This window comes from Pseudorca crassidens, chromosome 11 (assembly GCF_039906515.1).
Source record: "Pseudorca crassidens isolate mPseCra1 chromosome 11, mPseCra1.hap1, whole genome shotgun sequence".
In the NCBI taxonomy this organism is placed as follows: domain Eukaryota; kingdom Metazoa; phylum Chordata; class Mammalia; order Artiodactyla; family Delphinidae; genus Pseudorca; species Pseudorca crassidens.
In genome coordinates, this window is record NC_090306.1 from 97,600,012 (window position 1) to 97,623,399 (window position 23,388).

The 23,388-nt window shown below is 41.6% G+C and overlaps 1 protein-coding gene and 1 non-coding gene across 3 annotated transcripts in view; both read left to right on the forward strand.

Moving 5' to 3' along the window:
* Positions 1-451: 451 nt before the first annotated feature.
* The window catches only part of GRAP2 (GRB2 related adaptor protein 2), a 61,448-nt gene continuing 38,511 nt past the window's right edge, over positions 452-23,388 (forward strand). For both annotated transcript variants that reach the window (XM_067698750.1, XM_067698751.1), the window contains exon 1: positions 452-627. The gene's annotated coding sequence lies outside the window, so the exon portion shown is untranslated. The remainder of the gene's footprint in view (positions 628-23,388) is intronic.
* On the forward strand, positions 21,039-21,111 carry TRNAR-CCU (transfer RNA arginine (anticodon CCU)). Its single transcript has one exon. It is a non-coding gene; the product is annotated as a tRNA-Arg (tRNA).

Sequence of the window (23,388 nt, forward strand, 5' to 3'; positions counted from 1 at the left end):
TATGGGCTGAGTTCACTAAGAAAGCATTTTCTTTCTTCTGGGATTTTAACACTGAGAGTGATCCGGGATGGTATTAACAACGTTCCACTAAGAAGTCCTAATGTTCCTCTGGATGCTTGGATAGACTCAGAAAATGCATTTTCCTTAAGACCAGCAGCATCTTGCTGACGGACCATCTCTAGGATTAGAATTTTTCTTATGTGAACATAATCGTTCAGGGCGAACTTGTTAAAACTGAAACCAAGCATAAGGAAGCAAAAGTGTTTCAGTGAACCTCCTGCGTTTTAGTTCTACTCCAGCAGCAAGAAGACAAAACCACATAACCTAAGGCTCACGCCCAACTCTCTGGAGCCCTGTATCTGCTAGTTCCTGTGTGGTTTGCACACAGACTGCAGGGCCGGCTGGGGGTAGTTTGAGAGAGGGAAGAAGAAGCCGGGGAGGAGGAGGCACTCAATGGATCTGCGAGCCTGTGCCCTGGGTTAGTGTGGTACTTGGAAGACAGCACAAGGTAGATCTGTACTCTGAAATGCAGACATTTTGATGTTGGAATTCATCTTCCTTGTTGCAAGAAAGGATTCTAATAACTCGGTGTCAAAGGCATAGACTCAACCTCTTCTCTTCTGAAAGGTATGTCATTATACACCATCAGTCCACACGCTCTAGAGATCTTGGATAGTTTTATTATTTGCACAATGTTCTCTAGGAGTCAATCTAATTAAATGAATCCCATGGGCTCTGTAAATATTGGTTTTAATTTTCGGTTCATCACCAAAGGTCTCTACATCTTTTTCTGTAGCAGTGTTTGTGGTGATAGGATTCGACTTCTAGTGAATGAACTAGACTGCTCCTTACCCAGCCCGTTACACAAAAAGACTCCACTAATTGGCTTCTGAGCCATCTCAGGAAAAGACTTTGGATCCTGGGATTACAGAGGTGAAATTCCACTTCACCAGTGTCAGCATTTATTCCAAATTGGGTTGGGGGGGCGGGGGGCGGGGGGCGGCAGGTGAAAGGCGGAGCAGCAATGAATGAATACCAGTACTGCGTGGTCAGGATTTCTCTTGGGGCTTGCATTTCTACTTCTGTTAGTATTTATGGTGCCTTTACAAAGCACACCAGTTTGGGTTCCTTTACAAAAGGAAAACTACGTTGAAATAGGTTTTGAGAGAGTGTTGTCTGTCTTTGTCTCTTTATTAACAGTTAACACTGTGTCCCTAAGACGGTCTCCAGTTCAGGCACTGAGCCTGAACGCAACTCTCTGACACTCTCTGCCCCACCCGCCCTCAAACCTGAGGATGGAATACACACACCAAAGTTTGAGCCAACTTAAAACTATCATTTTTACATACTTGGAATTGTTAATAAAGTATATGTAACTTCATCTGCACATTACTGAAAATATACACCCCCAGAGGAATTAAGAGGTGGGAAAATGTTTAGGATCTAAAACTCCAATAGGAAAGATTACATGTGCTCATGTCCTGTCATCTGAGGGTGGGAAACCTCAGGGTGAAAAACCTTTCATCGTCTACAACTACATTTATCATAGACTTACTTGTTCTTTAGTGGGTCCTCCTTTTTTTTTTTTTTCCTTGCTTTTGGTTTCTGAAAGAACATTCAGTATACGTGTACCCTGCTTTAACAACCCAGGATTGTTTATAAAACTTCACACTTTTAAAATAATTTTAAAGGGATCCTCTTTACAAAAGGATCCATTATTAAATAAAGGGCACTGTGTAAATTGAGAACCATCTAAGTGTATTTAAATTTCAAGTTTTAAAAATTGATTTGCGCCCTTTTGGAGAAATTTAGGGATTTTTCTGGTAAAGGGAGACAGCCCTATATCATTGAATAAAACTATCTTTTTAGATTGAACTTGGAGTGTCTCCCATGTAGTAAACTGTAATCTGATTCTCCCTACATTGTAATAGATTTCATCTTTTTAAAATGACTTTACGGAAGCAGAGGGGAAGGAGGTGATCGATTTGTTCAAAATGAAGAAGTATTTCCATTGCTAATATAATATCCTTTTGAATATCTTCTATATCTTGGGCCCTGATGAAAATCCCTTATCTTTTTTTAACATTTCAATTGTTCTACGTCTATTTCATAGGGATATTGTAAGAATAAATGAGTTAACATAGATATGAAATGGCTTAGGAAAAAGGCGCTGTGAAAATACAGGGTAATATCAGTATCAGTTATCTCTTTGAACCTTGATCATTTTCTTCCCACTTCTTATATGAACTATATCTCACTTACTGCCTGAAGCCGTCTCTTTCAGAGCCCTTGCCTTCCGGAGGGGCTGAAAATGGCCTAGTTCCCACATACTTATTGATTCTCAGAGAACAACACCTGCGGGTATTGGCGATCTGTAGGGCTCACGCCTGCACTCTAGCAGAACTTGCTTCTTTTCCTGGCTCAAGAAAAGTCTACAATTCTTCAAAAATGTGTCATTAAGCGTGATTCCATCAGGATTTCTTAAACAAGCAAGAGTTGCTGCTGGATTAGTCCTAGGGACAGGCTTCATTTTTGTGCCCTCATAAAACAAACTCAAAACTTGGTCAAGAATCTTTAGGACCTAAGCTATTTGAATCAAAGGATGGGGTTGACTGACCCCCATTTGTCCATCTCAAGTACTTGCCCACCATTTCTCGATTTGTAAAGGAACAACACAGCCCTCTGTGTGTGTGTGTGTGTGTGTGTGTGTGTATGTCTTTTTTTTTTTTTTGCCTCTTTACAATTCTTAGGAAAATATAGCCTCATTTAACAAATGAACATTTATTAACACTTATTGTGCATTTACTATGTGTCAGGCCTTGTGCTAGGCACTGACTTCTCTTCAACAATGTTAATATTATTGGTTTCAATAAGCTTGAGCCAATAGGAATTCAGTAAATAATTTTTTTAAAAAAAACAGGTTTTTTAAAAAATATGCATTCACAGCAAACATTTTGGAGAATTAAAAGAAACTATTACTAAGTACGTGAAGATTAAAGTCTTACATGCCCTCCAAAGAAGATATAAGACATACATCTTACGAAGAAAGTGAGTAACATGTCCAAACATAAAGAAAAGATGAAATATTTGTACAGTGAATACCTCTATACTTACCTCCTAGTTTCAACGATTGCTAACTTTTCGGCATATTTGTTCTATCTATATGTATTTCTTTCTGAACTATTTGTAAGTTACAGACAAAATGATACTTCACCCCTAAATAATTCAGTAAACATCTAAGAATAAGAACATTCTCCTACATAACCACAATGCAATCATTATACCTAAGAAGATGAACAGTAATTCATTAATATCATCTAATATCTAGACCATATCTAACCTTAACCATTATCCCCCAAATATTGTCCATAAAACTAGGACCTAATTTTTAAAAGAAACATACATTTTTGCATTAGGGTTTTATGTCTTTTTATTCAACATTGGATATTTTTGAAAAGGTTAGGCATTATCTTGTAAAATGTCCTACATCCTGGATTTGTTGTTGTCTCATGGTGTCATTTAATTTGTTCTTCTATCCCCTGTATTTCCCTGTAAACTCCAAGTTAGAACTGAAGCACTGATTAGATTTCAAATGAACGTATTTTACAGGTGCTCCATATTGCATCTCATCAGGAGACACTTAGTGCCAGATTGTCCCTCTATTTGTGACACTCAGTTTGATTGTGGCTCAAGGTCGTCATCTCACGCCAGGGATCCCTTTGCAATTAACAAGTGATCTGACAGGATCACACTTAGGCATTGTGGTAATATCCTACCTCCTAACAAACCTCACTCACTAGCTTTAGTGAGTCTTTAGAATCCTTGCCTAACTCAACTATTCCATTGGGGGTCATATACATTTTAGTACAGTTTGAAGAAGGATTAGACATACACATTCATCATTACCCGCAGCAACAGCAGATATTTATTGAGTGTTTAAGTTCAGGTGATAACAAGGATGATGATGATGTTGATGATAGTGATGATGTTGATGTTGATGATGATGATAGTAATAAGTAACATTTACTGAGTGCTGCTGTGGAGCCAGATGGTCTAGGTTTGAGGCCAATCCTTCCGTCACTAACTAGGCCAATAGGGACAAGTTACTTAGTCTTTCTGTGCCTTAGTTTCTTAAGCTATAAAATGAGAGTGATATTGGTACCTATCTCATCATATTGTGTTGAAGATTAAATAATTTATACATGTATAGGTTTTTGTTTGTTTGTTTTTTGTTTTATTTTATTGGAGTATAGTTGATTTACACTGTTGTGTTAGTTTCAGTTGTACAGCAAAGTGATTCAGTTATACATATTCATATATTCTTTTTTTTTCAAATTCTTTTCCCATATAGTTATTACAGAATATTAAGTAGAGTTTCCTGTGCTGCACATTAGGTCCTTGTTGGTTATCTATTTTATATATAGTAGAGTGTGTGTCTTAATCTCAAACTCCTAATTTATTCCTCCCCCCCCCCCCGCCATGTTTCCCCTTGGGTAACCGTAAGTTTGTTTTTGAAATTTGCGAGTCTGTTTCTGTTTTGTAAATAAGTTCCTTTGCATCATTTTTTAAAACTAGGTTCCACATATGAGTGATATCATATGATATTTGTCTTTCTCTGTTATACATAAATTTTCTAAAACAGTGTCTGTTATTATTATTTGCCAAGCACTTTACAGGTATTAACTCATTTGCTTCTCCTAACGGCACAATGAAACAAGGGCTAATATCACCCTTCTTTTGTAAGTGAGGAAATTGAGGTACAGAGAGGTTAAGTAACTTGTACAAGGTCACTTAACTTGTATATGGTAGAGCCTGGATTTGAACCCAGGCGGTCTGATTCCAGAGCATTCTCTTGAAGACTCCTGGCACATGGGATGGGAAGGAACACAATTGGAACTGAAAGAAAATCAGTTATAGCCTCCCACCCCCACCCCATCCTATCACCACCCAAGTTTTAAGTTATTTTAAGTTACTGAAAATCTGGAAGCGTTGCTACGAAAATGTATTTTAGGTTTGGTTCATCTGATAATAGCACTCTATTAAGCACAGATGAGTATGCTTATTGCACTTCTATAGCTCAAGGCTATGTATAAGAAACTTTAAACAGCAGAGATAATGCTAGGATTGAAAAATATAAAACTATAAAGGAAGAGGAAGGAAAAAAAAACTGAAAGGAATAATACAAGAGGGGAGTTATGAGATCTCAGAGCCTTGGGGCAGAAGGTGATATTTTGATATAGTCAAGGGGGAAAAAAAAACCTCTTATTTTTCACATTACTGTACTGTGTAAGATTTTACCACTAAAACACAAGTGTATAGCCATTGTCAGATTTATAAAAGACCACACTGGATTTCTTTATGGGACGATGGATGAGTCTTGTTAGTAGGTAACGTTCCTGGTTGGTTATCTCACTCACTCAGATACTCCATAAGTCAGTCCATGGCTTTGGAAACACATAACTGTACACAGAAAAGGCCTCACAAACCAGGTGTTGGTCCCTACCCCTTCATTAGCATTAAAAAATGGTTCCAGTGCTGTCTTATTCACTCTTTCTATTGCCGTTACAGAAAGCTCTCAAGTATAATTTTCTAAAGAGAACTAAAAATAAGTGAGAAAAAAAGTCCAACATTAATAATGTTTTTATGCATTTCCAACATAGTCATTGCTAAATTGGTTCTGCCTTTTTATGTTTTTTAATGAAAAGCAGGCTAATTGATCAACTGGTCATGAATAATACTTTTTCATTTGTTTTTCTCCACACCTCTCAGCCTTCCAGAACCACGAGCTTAATGTAGCAGCCTCCAAATGGTTTATGATTGGTGTCTATTGTCCAGTGCTTTATGGGAAAATACTGGAAACAAACTGCTGGAAACTCAGTAGGAACTCAGTAAATAATAAGTAGATACTTCTCTTGTTAAATATGATTTTAAAGAAAAGTCTTTAAATAAGTAGGAAATATTACTAAGGAAGTACACTAGTAGAAAAAAACCTGGTTGATTTATAATTTGAATTTTCATCATCATTTTATAAGCGATGGATTTTTAGCAGTTTACAGAGCCAAGTGTGAGGTCAGATTAGCTCCCCTCCCCCAAACGGATTTATATTCTAAAAATGTGAATTGTTGAATTCGTAAAGCCAGCAGGAAGATCCCAGCCATACATTAAATCATATTTTAATACATTATATCAACCTTTTAGGTTGATCATACATGTGTTGATATCCATAGCACAGGGGTTCTTACTGGCGGTGGTGAAGCTAGAGGTGAACAGTCGTTTCAGAGACACATTTAGGAAGCTGATGAAAGCTACAGAAACTCTCCGCAGGGGTGAAAAATATGCCTAGCGTTCATCCACACACACCTTTACACAGAATTTCCAGTGGACCATCTCCTTCCTCCCCCTCCAAGAGTCCATCCATATATTCTCAGAAGGAAAAACAGCCTTTATCTGAAGAGTTTTTTTTTTTTTACCCTCAGCCTTATAAAGCTTTAAAAAGCGTTTTCACACATTATCTCATTTGATCTGCCTGTGATCTTTGAGGCAGACAGACCACATATTTTGCCTCTCATGTTGCAGAGTGGGAAAAGCAAAGCTCGCGAGTTTAAGTGACTTGCTAAAGGTAAGTTTGCTAACGTCTGCCAAGACCTAGTACCTAGACTGTGAAATTGTAGCCCAGGGCTCCTTCTGCTACTCTGGTCTGGGCACAGCATTCTAGAGGCACAGGAACCCTTGATGGGGGTTCTGGAAATCTGAATTCTGGCTCTACTGGAAACTACCTGCGTGACCTTGAACATGACACTGTAGCCTCTCTGGGCCTCAGTTTCCTTCTCAGTCGAGTGAGAGGTTAGATCACATGTTCTCGGAAGCCCCTTCCATTCTCTGTTGCAAACTTCCTAATCCCCCCCGCCCCCCGCAGTCTGAGCAGAGGGAAATGACTTTTCTCTGCGATAGATGGCAAGACCTTTCACCCTGCCCTGTAGGCCATTAGAGCTGGCGTCCAGTTTAGATGGGTTCCTTTTCAACGTCCAGATCCTGCTAGAAACCGTCAACATGGACAGTGCTTTTGTGGGCTGCTGGTGTGTCGTTCTGCTGGTTGCCTCATTTTCCTGCAGGGCTGGCTGTCTCACAGCAATTTTGCTCTAACTCTGTGCTCTGCATCCGACAGACGTGCCGTGATATTTTATGATTCTTCTTGGGTAGTTCAGAATATAATATGGAAATAAAGAATGCTGATGGACTTATTTGGGGCTGATAGACCTTATCCTTCTAAAAACGTTATTTCTCTTGAAGGACGCAAATCTTCCACCTGATTTTTCGTCATTAGCAGTTATTTCCTTTAATGTCCTTGAAAGGTGCTTGGAAATCGGAGAGTCGTGAGAGAGCCAACAGCACCGAACACAGACGCCCTGAGACAAGAAAGGACATGACCAAGCCCTTTCCTTTGGGGGTATTTGTAGAATCTTTGGGTCAGTATAATTAGGACAATTTTGTACGTTAGCCTCTGTTTCAGTTTTATAAAAAGCGTCTGCAGTGCATGTTGCCAAGTATACAAAATCCATGATATAACCCCAGTTTAATTTGGGGTCTCTCCAGGAAGATAAAACAAGCAGAAAATTCTCATGCTCCGTATGTCAGTAAACCAAGGTTTTATAATATCAGTCGTCAAACGGTGGAAACTTAGAACTAAAGGTGTTGTACGCATCAGAGGAGCCACCCTGCTGCTGGCCGTTTGAATCATACGAGCCAAGCGCTATGAGCACAGACAGGTTAGCTACCTCGGTAACCAGGAAGGTGTCGGTCTCTATTTATGATTAACAGCCGATGATAGAAAATTGGGGGCCCTGTCTTTTTGCTCGCTGTATCCTCTAACTGAACGTTAGGCTGGCGAGTGGAGTTCTCTCACCTTCTTGAAGAGAAGTGTATAATTTGCTCTGCACCGTGTCAGGTCATTGGATTTTAGGAGGTAATACTGTCCAGTGATGAGAGTGACAGAGCATGAACTTAGCTGCTCTGTTCTGGGTTCTATTCTCAGCTTTGTGGATGACTCAGAGCGCCCCGTCCATGCCTCTGTCCTTGAGTGAAACAATACCATTCTTTAACCCACTACACAGGAGACTTAAGAAGAGTCATGCATTGCTACCCCCAAAGCATGTTTATTATATCTTTGACATCACATAAATGTGCAATCTCTCATTTTTAAAATGCATAACATGATGCTTTCTCATTTAAACTCATTTGTGGAATTTCTATTTCTTAGACCAATATTGTTAAATAGACGACTCGTTCATTTTACAAACCAGATACTGTGTGATGCTGTGGCTTGACACCACGTACCCTGTAAATATCCAGATAAACAAAGAAAGAGGAAGTGTGAAATCAGATACTCTCCTAGCTGGAGAGTAATTCCCAAGACCTGACACAAGGAAGATGGGGCTCTTAAATAGTGGCATGGACACACAACTTTGATTTTAAAATGCAAGATGTAGTGGAAAGTAAGATTTACTACACAGCCAACTTTGTCAGCTCATATTACTCCATAAAGGGAAGGGTCAGTTAGGTGTTCTTATCATCAAGAGAGCATGCTGTAATGCTCTGTCATGTAGACACTATAAAAAAAAATTACCTGTCTGGTGACTCTAATTCATCTTTTGGCTACTGTCAGCAGACATCCCCTCAGTCCCTAATTCACAGTACCCAGAGGTACTGAGAACATTTAGGGTAATAAAAACAAAAAGAAAACAGGGTCCTTTTCCCTAAGGAGCTAACACAGTCTTAGGGAAACTAGGACAAACAAAAGCAAACGCTACCGCAGGGCAAACACCCAGGAGATAGGGTAAGTGGCCCAAAGCCGGGCTTTGTAGGGAAGACTTCCTGAAGGAGGTGCGTCTGCAGGCAGATAGAGATGGCTTGGCAAAGGGGCATAAAATTATCCACAAATTTGCATACTTCAAGGATATCATAGGAGGAGTAGAGTCTTCTTTGCTGAAGATCTGTTTGTTTTGCAAGTGACAAAGAGTAGAGAAGGCTCTTGTGAGTTTTTTTCCTTGGGGATCCAGATATTAAACTTGTGCCACTGGAAACCGTACCTCAAGCTCTTTTCCCAGATACCCTGTTTTTCCTTCACTTCTTATCATGTCCCCCTAAGTCTTCTTTTTCAAGCATAAATATCCTTTGTTCTTTTAACTCTTCCTCCTATAATGTGGTTTTACATGCTCTCATCATTTTAAGTGTTCATCTCCAATGGACTCCAACATAAGGCCCCTCCTAAACCATGGTGCTCAGAATGGGACAGAGCTCTCCAGGAGTGGTCTGACCAATGCGGAATCCCATGGGGTAGTTGCCTCCCTTGATCTATACCCTATATTTCTGTTAATATGGCCCGAGATTGCATTAGCCTTTTTGGCACTCATGTCAGTCACACTGCTGACTAGGAACATACTGAAATTGTGGTCAACTCATACCCATGAGTTCCCATGCACTACTCTTAAGCCAGTTCATCCTTATTCTGTGCTTACATTATTGATTTTCTTTAAAAAAAAAGAAAGAAAGAAAAGAAAACACAGAGTTTCAAATGTAGAGACATTTAGCTCTATTACACTTAATCAAATTGATAACAGCCCATCAATACATCTCAGAGCTAGGATATTGGTTCTCCCTCCCCAAGGTGAATACTTAGCTGCTGGCATGAGGGCATAGATAGTCTCAACACTGGCCTGGAAGAGACCTCAAAAGTGTCAGGACTTTATTATCTACATCTTTAGAGAAACTAGTGAGCCCCAATCTTTCTAACTGTAAACTAGGAGCAAATGTGAATTGCCCTTTCCTTCCCAAGGGTATGCAACAGTGAGTCAGATGTCTGCAAAACTCCAAGTCAAAGTTACTCAGAGGCAGTATCATATGAGAGGAGGAAGTTTTTATGTTAGGCTTTTGACAGCCTTCAGAAGATTTGATTACCCTGATCGCTATACGTTACAGTAAATAGCATTCGTTTTTGCAACTGTTTTATAGCTATAATTGAGTTATCTGATTTGGGGTTGCAGTAACTTCATGTGGTGTCAGTATAATTTCAGCACACGATTATTTGTAATTTGAGGAAGTTCTATGAATCTGTTTCATTGCAAGGCCCTGTTTAAAATGATTCTCCTCTCTCCATCCCCTCCCCCAGGCCCATCCTCACCCCTAGTCTCTTCCTCCCTAAAACAAGGACTACAAAGACCTTGAATTTAGATTTCCATCAGAGTTTTGGAAACCTTTCAAAGTCTTGCCAAGCTAATTTAGCAGTCCACAGGTTTTTGCAGGTGGCTTGTATAATATTTATAATTTCAAGCTAATAGAAATGTCACATTTCAAAACACATCTCTGAGAATAGTTTTATTCATTATAGAAGAGTGCAGGGAACAGTCACACTTTTATAGTCTGTCCTCCGAATGCAAATTTGAATCTTGCTTTTATGACCTTGTAATCATTAAGATTCAAATGGCCCCTCCCCCACCTCTCAGTAGTGATTTTGATCTAGGGCCTTGCTACTCAATGTGAGGTCCGGGGACCAATGATATTGGTATCATCTGGGAGCCTGTTAGGACTGAGTATCTCAGACCCTGCCTAAAACCTACTGAATCAGAATCTGAACTTTTAAAAAAGTCCTCTTGTGATTCTTCTGCACAATAAGATGTGAGGAGGACGGATCTAGGGTGAAGGGATTTCACCCCACTTTACCCACCATAACCCCATTTTACCCACTTTACCCCTTGTGTCATAATACAAAACTTACAAAACTCCATTTGGTGTTTATTAATAGTTTAGATTTGTTAGTTAAATTTTTTAATCTGCATTTAAATATTCTAGATACATCCAGCTATTTCTCAAAGTATCTATAACTGGTTTTAAAATGCTCTTGCCTTTCTGGGTTCTTGCAGAGCAAGAATTCTCAACAGGGGATAATTTTGAAACCCCCTCTCCAACAGGGACATTGGGCAATGCCTGGAGACATATTTGGTTGTCACAATTTGGAGGTGGGGGAGAGGGGCTACCACTGGCATCTGGTGGGTGGAAGCCAGCAACGTTGCTAAGGACCTTATAATGCACAGGACGCCTCCCGCCCCAATACACAATAAAGATTGAACCAGCCCCACGTGTCAATGGCAACGAGGTTGAGGAGGCCTGTTGTAGAGGTATGTGGTTTGTAGAGAGGGACTCAGATGTGCAACGGCTCACAGCAGAAGGCAGGAGAATGAAGCCATGGGGCAGGTCATCACGTGGCCAAGTGAAGAGCAAACGGATTGGCAGTGGCCTGAGTCATGACGGTGGGGGCCTGGGGGGGCAGTGAAGTAGAGAATCCAGCCACAGGTGAGAGGAGAGATCTCAGGGAGATTGTAACCAGTGCTCTGTGCACAGACTGCCAGCTTTAGGTAGCAGGGTTGGGGTTCAGAGATTGGACACCATGTCTGAGCTGGGGTAGGGGGAGGGAGGGGCTGGAAAGAGACAAAGCTTCAGTCCTGGACTGGAGGTTAGGTGTGATCTCAAAATCACGTTAGACCTGGAAAGCAAGAAAGGATTTTGGGTGTTAGCATAGGAAGACACGGGTAGATTTCAGGTAGATCCAGTAAGAAGTGGACTTAGGGGCTTCCCTGGTGGCGCAGTGGTTGAGAGTCCGCCTGCCGATGCACGGGACACGGGTTCGTGCCCCGGTCCGGGAAGATCCCACACGCTGCGGAGCGGCTGGGCCCGTGAGCCATGGCCGCTGAGCCTGTGCGTCCGGAGCCTGTGCTCCGCAACCGGAGAGGCCACAGCAGTGAGAGGCCCACGTACCGCAAAAAAAAAAAAAAAAGAAGTGGACTTAGGTGCAAGGCACAATCCCACTTGCTAGAACTGGGACACTTCAGAGCCAGGCCAGCAGCAGGGGTGACCTGATGACAGTTAGCTGAGCATTCAGCTAGAGTGAGCTTCTTAAATCCCTCCCAACCAAGAAAGGCTTAGGGCTGAGTGTACCGTATGGTTGACTTGCGGGAAGAGGTCAAGGGCTTCCAGCTATGGTGAAAGTTGGGCAAGAAGCAAGTCAGATCCTGATACTGGCTGCTGAAAAGTCACAGGATAAGAAGCGGAATAGAACTTGAGAGGTCCTCTGAGTCATTTACCTACTGCACGGCACCTAACTCATTTCAGAAAGACGACCTACTCTTCAACTGTAAAATTTCCAAAGTAAGATTTCTTAAGGACCTGTGTTGATGCCTTATAATCCACCTAAGTCAAAACTGCTTCCGTATTCCTAACCCTAAACCACCTTACCGGATGTAAGTCAACTTTCTTTCATCCTACCCTGCATATGATGTGCTTTCTAACATTCAGTAATGATAAATAACGCCAACTACCTTCACAGCTGCCAAACCCAGCCTTCTCTTCTCTGGACTAAAGAACCTCAGTTCCATTAGCGTGTCACCCTAAGAGTCTCTGCCCAACCTCTTCATCCCTTTGTTTGTCTCTGGACCCTCTCCAAGTGTTGCCTGCTCACGATAGTCACCACCAAAAAGTATTTACTAAATATACGCTGTGGGGCTTCCCTGGTGGCGCAGTGGTTGAGAGTCCACCTGCCAATACAGGGGACACGGGTTCGTGCCCCGGTCCGGGAAGATCCCACATGCCGCGGAGCGGCTGGGCCCGTGAGCCATGGCCGCTGAGCCTGCGTGTCCGGAGCCTGTGCTGCGCAACAGGAGAGGCCACAACAGTGAGAGGCCCGCATACCACACACACACACACACACAAATATATATATATATAAACTGGGTGTAGATTGCCCTTTTGACCATGGAAAACAAAGAAGAAAGAATATAAAAGGATATACATGGTTTTGTTGGTTTTTATTCGTCTCTTTTCTCTCGAAGGGGTTGTCAATCTTTGCCAAGTTCATAGTCTAGTTGGAACAACGGTCCTTAGGCTAAGTTCTGTTGCAAAATTTTAGTTGTCCTGTAAATGCTTTCACTGTGACCTTCACCTAAGGGTAACAGAGTGTACTGTCATATAAAATATCTCTGATGTGAATTTAACTGTAAATAAAAGTGGGATAAATGCATTTGTTCAGTTCCAGAGAAGGCATTATACTGCCATGTGGATTTTCTTTCAAATGAGCTGCAAAACAAAGTTCTTTTCCACGTAAAGGGATTTATTCAACTGAATGCACTCGCTTTGCTGCGACTGGATTAATTTCATTTCACATCATGTCTCTAAGTAGAAAAGTAAACTGATTTGCAGCAGGCTAAAAGGATATATTGATACATCCTACGTCAGTAAGATTTATTCCCGCTTGATTACAACAATCACAGTGTGCTGGTTGTTTTAGCTTCTATAAAGTAGTTGCAAAAGTGCACCATTTCAGTATGTGCATTAAAAAATTTATCAAAGTTACGATTAGATGGGAACGTTGTAGAATGAAAGGGAACAGATACGTAAAATGAGAAAATATTATAAAAAATATTAATTTCATTCTGTATCCATGTTCTAAAAGCCGCCATTGTAGATCTTTGAATTGTGTTTCACATGGTACTGCTCAAGATATACACAAGCCCATACGTGGTTGAACAGGTATTGACCATGCGCTTGCTGTGTGCTCATTGTTGCGCTAAGGACCACGGCCCGCCCGGTATTGGACCACCACCCCCTCACTCCATCCTGTAAGTTCTGCTGTGCTCTTGTCTCCTCTGCTTCACTCTCCATTTCCAAAACCACAAGCCCACCACTCTCCCGGGTCTCTCAATCTCTGTCTGTCTTGGGACCCCTCCTTTCATCTCTCCCAGATTGCTGACTTTATGCTGGTTTGTGCTTCTAACACAATAAAGCTGCCAGTGGGAAACAATTTCTGATTTCCATAGTTAGTAGTTTCTATAACCAGTGGTTACTTTCAAAGGAAACAGCTTGTGGAGATGAGCCTGTGGTGTCACAGGGCTGTTATATGGATCAAATGTAATAATGTGTACTGAAAAAGCCATTCGTAAACTGTAACACACTCTCTCAAAGTAAATTATTACTGTATTGCATGATTTTAGGGTTTAAAAAGCAGCTGGATGATATATAAAAGTTCAGTAAGACTTGGTGACCCACTTGGAAATGAAAATTAGAGAATTTGGGGCATTGACCCCTTCATCAATAAGCTAGAATTCTTCAACATTTTTTACAGCCAAAGCACACCCATTCCGTTGAGAACATACACGCTGGTCCAAGGACTGTGTCTGCTCACCATTCTGGAACTAGGCCTTCACTCTCATCTGAGTGTCCCCATTCCCCACAGTCACCTTCCGAAATTCCAGCCAACCTTCAAGGGCTAGCCCCAAACCCACTCTCTATCCCCAGCTCTTACCCAGACAGAATTCATCATTTTCTCCCCAGCACTCATATGAGCCTTAGAATTATTTATGTGGGTATCAATCTCCCTGCAACCTGCTGAAGGGCAAGGCCATCCTAGCATCTGCCAGGCCCTCTTCCCCGCCACAAATGGACATAAGAGGTCAAAGTAAAGTGGCCAGAGGATAAAGGAGAGAATTCCACGGACCAAAAATGTCCTACAAAAAGGCTTTATTCCCGGAGGCTGGTCTCAGATATGATAATGTACTTACTTGCACAGTTAATTGTTGGACCCTATGAAATGGAACAGGGTCTATGAAGTAGACTCATAAAAACCCTGTGAGTGGTGGGTACACAGAGCATTCTTATTCTTCTTCGTACTTTTCATTTGCAATTATTTCATATGTTTAAATGAACATAAAAGACCCCATCCTATATAAAAGTTAGTGAGTTGAGTAACTTTTATTCTAACCTGATTTTCAGTCTCAAAGTTTTCCTGTAGTTTAAATTAGAAAAGTCATCCTTCGTGCCACAGCTTAGCTGTATTTTATCTACTGAATATGGTACCCAATGAAATCAATAGTCCACAGACTGTGATCCACACAATTCCACCTTGCATTGCATCCATATTGAAAGGAACTCCTTGTGCAAAGGGTGGGGCTCTTGGAGAATAAAATGTACCACTGTTTAGCACCTTTAAAAAAAATCCTTGAGCTGTTTTATTATTTTAACAATTTACCTTTGCCAGGGCAGAAAGTCTTTTTTAGGAATCATCTCTAAAATGATTAGCCATATAACTATTGCCAAGTACATAATAGGTGCTCAATAAATATTTTTAAAATAAATTAAAATACTATGCCTTTCTAAAAGAAAGATAACTTCAGTCACTTAAAACAAACAGCAATGGGTATAGCTTCCATTTGATGCTCTTTTGTATTCATTAGAAATCATAGAAAAATGGGAATTTGGGGAAAATATCAGACCTGTTATGGAAACTGCATTGATGAGAGCAGATTGTAATTTTGTTTATAGTGATTTGATATACAATTATTTGAGGGATTTATTGTTATTGTGGGTTAAAGCTGTGTTGTTACTATAATAAAAGATTGGCCCAGAGCCCTCATCCAATGCCAAACTCTCTAGCATCGCCTCTCTTCTTTCATCAACTGCCCACCCCCCCACTCTCAGACTCTGTGCGAGGCAGTCCTGGCACAGACCCCTAACCTAAAACTCCAGCCAATTTCCCTGACTACACACTTTCTCCCGTTCACTTGCCAGATGCTTTTTTTTTTTTTTTGTATTTTTATTTATTTGTTTGTTTATTTTTGGCTGTGTTGGGTCTTCGTTTCTATGCAAGGGCTTTCTCTAGTTGCGGTGAGTGGGGGCCACTCTTCATCGCGGTGCGCGGGCCTCTCACTGTTGCGGCCTCTCTTGTTGGGGAGCATAGGCTCCAGACGCGCAGGCTCAGCAGTGTGGCTCATGGGCCTAGCTGCTCCGCGGCATGTGGGACCTTCCCAGACCAGGGCTCGAACCCATGTCCCCTGCATTGGCAGGCAGATTCTCAACCACTGCGCCACCAGGGAAGCCCGCCAGACGCTTCTTGTTCTCAGATGTTGCACCTTGAAATCGAGGGCTTTCAACAAGTTAAAAAAGGAAATATAGAATTACCTAGCTTATCAGTATTTTAAGTATTCTTGAAGACTTAAATGAGAGTTCTTGTACAAAACCACTTGAACTCTTTCTTAAGATATGCTAATTTTTTTTCTCTCTTTGATTGAACTGTTAACCTTCTGGATAAATGACTAGCTATTACCTCAATATGTTTGGAACTATTCTTGCCCTAACCATTCTAAAATGTAATTAACATGAAGACATCGTTGTAGGAGTACATCACCTAGGGCTGGGATCTCATTAGAGGGCACAAATCGAGCAGAACTGTGCACGCTCCATGCTCCAAAAAATACCTCTAAGAAAAACCCACAGCATTGAGGGAAAGGTTAAAACTGCTGATTTTGTGAGCTTTCTCTTACCCATATATTTAATTTGTATAAGGATCCAAACATAGAGATGATTGTGGTTCTACTGCTTGAAAAATGAAAGCAACTCTGTTTTCTCAGAACTCTGCTTATGCAATGTGGCTGCTCTCACAGCGCTGGGTCAACCAAAACCAAAATAATACATTTTAGAGCTCTAGCTTTTCCCCGCAAAGAAATGCATGGCATTTGAAGGTATGATCCCATGCAGCAACAGATGCTATAAAGAATGACTGTCCTCACATATATACACTACCAAACGTAAGGTAGATAGCTAGTGGGAAGCAGCCGCCTAGCACAGGGAGCATGGTGCTTTGCGACCGCCTGGAGGGGTGGGATAGGGAGGGTGGGAGGGAGGGAGACGCAAGAGGGAAGAGATATGGGAACATATGTATATGTATAACTGATTCACTTTGTTGTAAAGCAGAAACTAAGACACCACTGTAAAGCAATTGTACCCCAATAAAGATGCAAAAAAAAAAAATTAAAAAAAGGAATGACTGTCCTCTAGGAGGTAGTTAACAAATATGGGGAAACTGAGGCCCAAGGAGGTGCAATAACTCACAGGTAATTCACACTCCTTCTTGAACTTCTCCGTCTCTTCCGCCATAGAAAGAGCTCTTCACTTTCTGAATTGAAAACCATTTCATGCTGCCTGCTCAATTATTTCAGTAAACCCTCCTAGGGACCAATCCCAACTGTTATGAAACCTTATATGAATAATAATGATGCTCTTCAGTCCTGGGGCCCCAAAGGTGATCATTTCTAGTTCAACGCAGGACACTTTGGATGCCCATGTCGGGCCCTAAGTGATTGGTACCTTCAGAAGAAGGCTGCCTGATTCTACCAATTGCTTCACTTGTGAGTGTATAATATGTCTTAATGCAAAGAGATGTGTCATATAAACACTAATGTCTCATTTTTATAGTAACATTTTTCCTTATTTGCAAAAATATTTCTGACCTGAATTTATTCTGGTCATGGCTGGGTGTGCAAGCAGAGTCTTGTTTGCCTCTACAGCATATCAGTAATGTATTAATTAGCTTCCCAGTGCTGTCCCAACGAGGAACAGAGAGGATTTATCTAAATCATGAGACATGAAATAAAGCTAACACTTTGTTAATTATATTTTAAGGGCAGTCTCAGCTTTAGGTAGTGTAGCAAAATTTCGGCCTAATTTTTGAGAGAAGATAAAAGAAAACACTACTCAATTAACAAGGCATTTGTTTAGCAGCTACTGTGCACAACTTCTAAGAGGCAAAAGAGGCTGAGATGGGGGAAATTGGCCAATTTAGTTTTATAGTCATAGTCAAAAGGCAGTAAAGAGCAAGATAATATTAAGAGTTTTAATTCAGTGTCAATTAGCTTAAGTATGTTAGATTGAACCCTATGAAATTGACAATGTCTGACCATTTTTTACCAAAAGAAGTGGCAATTTCATATAATTCAATCTAAAATTAAGGCACTCTTATCATACTGTATCAGTGCCTAAAATATTATAGCGTTCATTTTCTGTTTTTTAAATGAAATGATTCAAGTTGAAGCTGTCATTATTAGAAAATCAGTAGAAGGTAAATATAGGTCAGGGATTTGACTCCTGTTTTCCATATTTATTTATTTTTGTAGCCTCAAAAAATAGCATATATTTTGTAGTTTTTAAGGGGTTTTTTTGTTTGTTTGTTTGTTTTCTACTCTATTGGAGACTTCTGTTGATTTGATTTAGAGTCACGGACCCCGCTACCTCTTCTTCAAGTGTGATATTCCCTAACTCAGTTCTTCAGGCGAGTTCCTTTGTGATCTTCATGCAGAACCGTCCTATCTCCCTTCTCTTCTGCAGAGATGTTTGATTGCTGAACACTCTGCCTTTTTTGATCTATTACTCTGTGGGAGATTAAATCTTAACATCCAATTTTGTCGGTCTGTCCCTGAATTACAGATTACCGAGCAGTCAGAACAGGTTACCACACAAGTATTCCACTAAATCCGTTCCTCTAATCCCTTCAACATTTAACAAATATTTACCAAGCGCCTATTTTGTGCAAGCTGTGGAACGGCCTCTGTCAAATACGAAGTCGTATGGCCACAATGCATTCACATACATACGAATTTAGGGCAAACTAAGTACCAGGAACTGTTCTTGCACCTGACACGTCGGTCTATTGAACCCGACCCGAGCAGCGTAGGTTCCATGGTTATATCCATTTTAAAGATGAGGAAACTGAGGCCAGAGAGGTTAAGTGAGCTTCTAGAACTCAAAGACCTGAGCAAGGCACCAACCGTGGTTCTGGTTATCGTGGAGGACCCGAGGTTAGAAAGCAAGTGCTTTTCCCAGACCATGAAGTTAAAGTGGGACAAATTAGCAGTGCCTCCTGATGCCCTAAAATGGTAAATATCAACCCAGACCGACCTGTGCACAATGACAGAAAAAACTCGCGCCTGTCATGCTGGGTTTCCTCCCAGCTCAGAACACGCTGACGTGCCCCCTGAGGCCCCAGTGCACACGGGGACACATGCCACACGTGCTGACCGGGACATTCTTGCAGAGTCACATCTTACCCCAAATCTTATCACAACCCTGCCAAACGTCAGTCTCTATCAAGAAAGTGTTCGCTCATCTTCCCATTATGCCCAACGTGTGAACACTGATAACACATCTAAATTCGAAGAAAATCAACAGAAGTCATCTAAGTCAACCTGAAAAGTCCGGTGACTCATCCACATCCTTTTCACAGGGCTCCTGAGGGCCGCCTGGCTTCTCCTGAGCCGGCCTCCCAGCTCCTGCAGCCCGAGTACAGCTCAGGGCTTGATCGCTCTCCTCTGCAGATCACACGAGTGCTAACTCCCTCCTGCACAGACGGTAGGGTTGCTCAGCCAGCCGCCCCTGCTCTGTGCTACCAGTAACCCCACCGCTTATGTCTCTGAGGCCAGTTCAACAAGGTCGCCTTGTAAAAAAATAAGACGGAGGAAGATGCTGGCTTTTCAGCACCAAGAGTAAATTCCATCACTCTGAAAGTAAAACCATAATATGTAAATTTGATTCGACTTATGTCGGGTCTGATAAATACATGCACCACGTACGTATTGGTGCATGGATGCTTAAACCATGTACGCTGACTGCCGAAAACAAAACAACTTACTGTCTCATTAGGAAGACAAGAGCTGGTAGGCCAACTCACCAGAATAAAGAAAAGAAAAATGGATACTCTAACTTCTACACACACACACACACACACACACACACACACACACACACACACACACACACACACACACACACACACACACACACACACCACACACCACACATTTGTGTAATGCAGCCCACAAGACACTTGCCCAGGCAGTGAAGGAAAATTAATGTTTTCCAGGATTTTCCTGTTTAAATCTAAACTGGTCCCAGTGAGGTTGGCTTTAGGCCTCCATCCTCAGATGGAAGGCTGGCACAGACCTCAGCCTTAGTCAGGCAGTAAGCTGAGTAGGTAAGAACGAAGGCTCAGGAGCCAGACACCCCAGGCTGGAATTTCAGCTCCACTGTCTTCCAGCTGTACAACCCAGGTAAGTTACTTATCCCACCCTGTGCCTCCATTTCCTCACGTGTAAAATGGGAATAATATAACGAAAACTAACGCCCGTGGGTTTTTTATGAAGAGCAGATGAAATAATACGCGGTAAAGTGTTTAGAACAATGCCTGGTTCAGAGCAAGCCTCCAAGATATGGGAGTTATTTGGAGCAGTAACTTCAAATGGGGTCACACACCCCAACAGGAAACTCTTGAGTTCTCTTTTGTTTTTAACTTTAATCTTTTTTCTTTTCTTTTCTTTTTTCTTTTTGGCTGCACCACGCGGCCCGCAGGATCTTAGTTCCCTGACCGGGGATCGAACCTGGGCCCCCAGCAGTGGAAGCATGGAGTCCTAACCACTGGACTGCCGGGGAATTCCCATCACTTTAATCTTTGTAGCACTTAGTTTCTTATTTCTTCTTCTTTTATGTATGTGCAGAAGGAAGGTGTTTAGCCATCCTCGGAGTACAATCTTTCCTTTCATTAAAAACCATTATTAAGTGTCTTCAAGCTTCTTTTCTGCGGTAATGATCCAGATTACTTAATCGTTCTGTTTTACATGCTGTAATCATGTATTCGAACTTCTCAACCATCTCTAGATTTACTACACGCAGAAATATTGTCTAGGCAAATTTGGTTTTGGAATCCTTTATCATCTACAGTCCATTAGCTCAAATATTTAAAACTATTGTTCATAAGATCAAAGTAAGTTCTTTACCATATTTGTCAGTTGGTTTTATTCTGTCATATTGCCATAGTCAACTAATTCTCAAATGCATAATTCAGTACAAGCCAAACCAGACAAGACCAGAAGTCATTCATTCGTTCACCAAATATTTGTTGAGGGCCTATGATGTGCCTGGCACTGTGCTAGCCTCTAAGATTACAAAGGAGACATGCCCTGCTTGGAGGAGCTTATAGCTTGGGAGGGAAGACATGGAAGTAAACGAAGCATTGTCCAAGTCTTTCATTAGATGCTGTACTTGCAGTGAGAAGGTGGCAGGATAACCTTGGGGCAGAAGGGAGGGAGAATTCAGCCCTGCTTGGTGGGTCTAGGAAGGCTACACAGAGAAGGTGACTTTTGAGCCATATTAAAAAATGGCAGGGAGGGACTTCCCTGGTGGTCCAGTGGTTAAGACTCCGCGCTCCTGATGCAGGTGGCCCGGGTTCGATCCCTGGTCAGGGAACTAGATCCAGCATGCCGCAACGAAGATCCTTCATGCCACAACTAAGACCCGGCACAGCCAAAAAAAAAAAAAAAAAAAGAGGCAGGGGAGAAAAGGAGGAGAGTATTCAAGGAAGAAGAAACCATTAGCTTCTGTGGTGCTGGTATGTCTGGGGCCAGGATCTAGGGAGGATGCAGAAACACAAAGCTGCCCAGGTTGGCTGGGGCTGGGCCCACCGCGACCAGCTCAAGAAGCCTGAGCTCCATCCTGCAGGTCCAGGGAGAGTGGGGAGGGTGTGTTTTACACAAATCACTCTGGGAGCAGTGAAGAGGGGAGACTGGAGGCATTTGAGTCTGGAGTCAGAGAGGAAAAGCAGGATGCTGGGGTCGTGGAGAGAGACTGTAAAGCCTCGCTAAGGAGAGGGTGAAGGAAAGAAGGGAGTCATTTTAGGCATATTTAAAAGACAGGGTTTAAAGACCCAGTAGAGAGGGGTGCCAGAGTTGGGAAATAGGATGAAAAGAGAAGGAAGAGCCCAGAAGGAATTCGAGGTTTCCAGTGTGGACCCCTGTGAGAGCCTCAGTGCCGTACTGCGCCATAAGGGAGCGAATACAAGTTGGCACAAATCCTTCTCCTAGAAATGCTCCTCAAAGACATAAGTCTTATTGAAGGTCAGTAGGGAATGTCAATGTTGTATGCAGAGGGCAGTACATATATTCCCTACTAGTTATTCTTTTCGAAAGACCCCTTAATATATGTGACTTACATGAGCTAAGATAATATTCATGTAGCAGTTAATTAAAAATTAAGTTAATTTTTAATTTTCTGGAAATTAATTTTCCAGATACAGTAAGATGTTAGCATTATTTCAGTTATCTGTGCCTGATAACCACTAAGATATCTACTTATCTGTTTACTTATTTATTAAGTAAGACAAACTCCATGAGGTCAAGGACTTTGCCTCTTTTGTTCACATCTGCATCCCCAGCCCCTAAAGCAGTGTTTGCATCACGGTAGCTGTTCAATAAATATTTGTTGAGTAAATGAATGAATTTCCATACGGGTAAAAAGAAATCATCATATCCTTTACTAATGAGGAAAGAAAAGAAAAAAAACCCTGGACTTAAAACAATTTTTCATGAGCAGATCCAATCTGCAAAAATGGAACTGACGTTTAAAAGCTATTTTTCTTCCTGAAGCTCTACTTCTGGGAAAATCACAGCTGCCAGCTTAGATGGTGGTTTTAACTGCCCAGTTACAAATTCTGCACAGTTGTACACATTGGCAGAGCTCAGCTTCCTTAAATGCTGTTGGATCAGTAAGGAAATGGTGATTTTCCTTATTGATTTCATGCCAGTTCCTCTTTTGTGAAAATTCCTGTGTGCTGTTCAATGGAACACGTACAAGAAAACCTGAACGCTGGGGGCCAGCAATTAAGTCTCTCATGTTCCTCTCTGGTCTGGTGATGTTAAACCACTTCTACTTTCAGGCTAGGGTGTTCAATTGTTTTCCCCTTTAAATTTAGCAGAGAGATTATTCCTCCTGGTGGATTGCACATATGCTCCTTTTGATCTGTGAAATAGCTCATTCCCGGATAAACTTTAAGCTCCCAAATGATGCATGTAAAATACTGTTTATGAATCGTGGGAGAAATGTTTCACATTCTCATCACTCCAACACGGTTGCTCCAAACCACTCTCTCCGAGGTTCCTTATTTTCCAAGAAGGAAAAAAACTTCAACGCACAGCACTAAGATAACAGTAATAGCAACCACACTTCCCATGGACGTTACTCAGTAGCCTCCTAGAGGCTACAATGTAGGAAACTCAGCAGCAGCAGCAAATATTTTCCATGAGCTGGATACTGTGTTAGGTCCGTACACTACAAAGAGGAGACAGGCAAGGTTCCTACCCCCTGGGGCTTACAAATTAGCTGGGGCAGTAAGACAGAAACCACAAAGTAAAATTAATAGTCACTAATGAACTACATGGTCAGTAAGTGCTACACAGGATTCAGAAAAGGGCAGTGGTCACCAGATGTTGCTCCTGGAGGAGATGGACTTAAATTTGACTTGGACCTTTAGTGGGGGACTGCAGTGAGAAAGGGCAAAGTGGTAGGAACATTCCTGGATGCCATTGCTAGGGGTCCACGGGCTGAGGTGAAGGTTGTAGCAGCTAAGGTAGGGGTTAGATTGGGGGTGGCCTTGAATGCCACTCTAAGGTTGTGGGGCTTGATTCTAGAAGTAAAGTGGAATCATTGAGAATTTTGGAGCAGAAAGGATGTGAGCTAAGTAATGCTTTA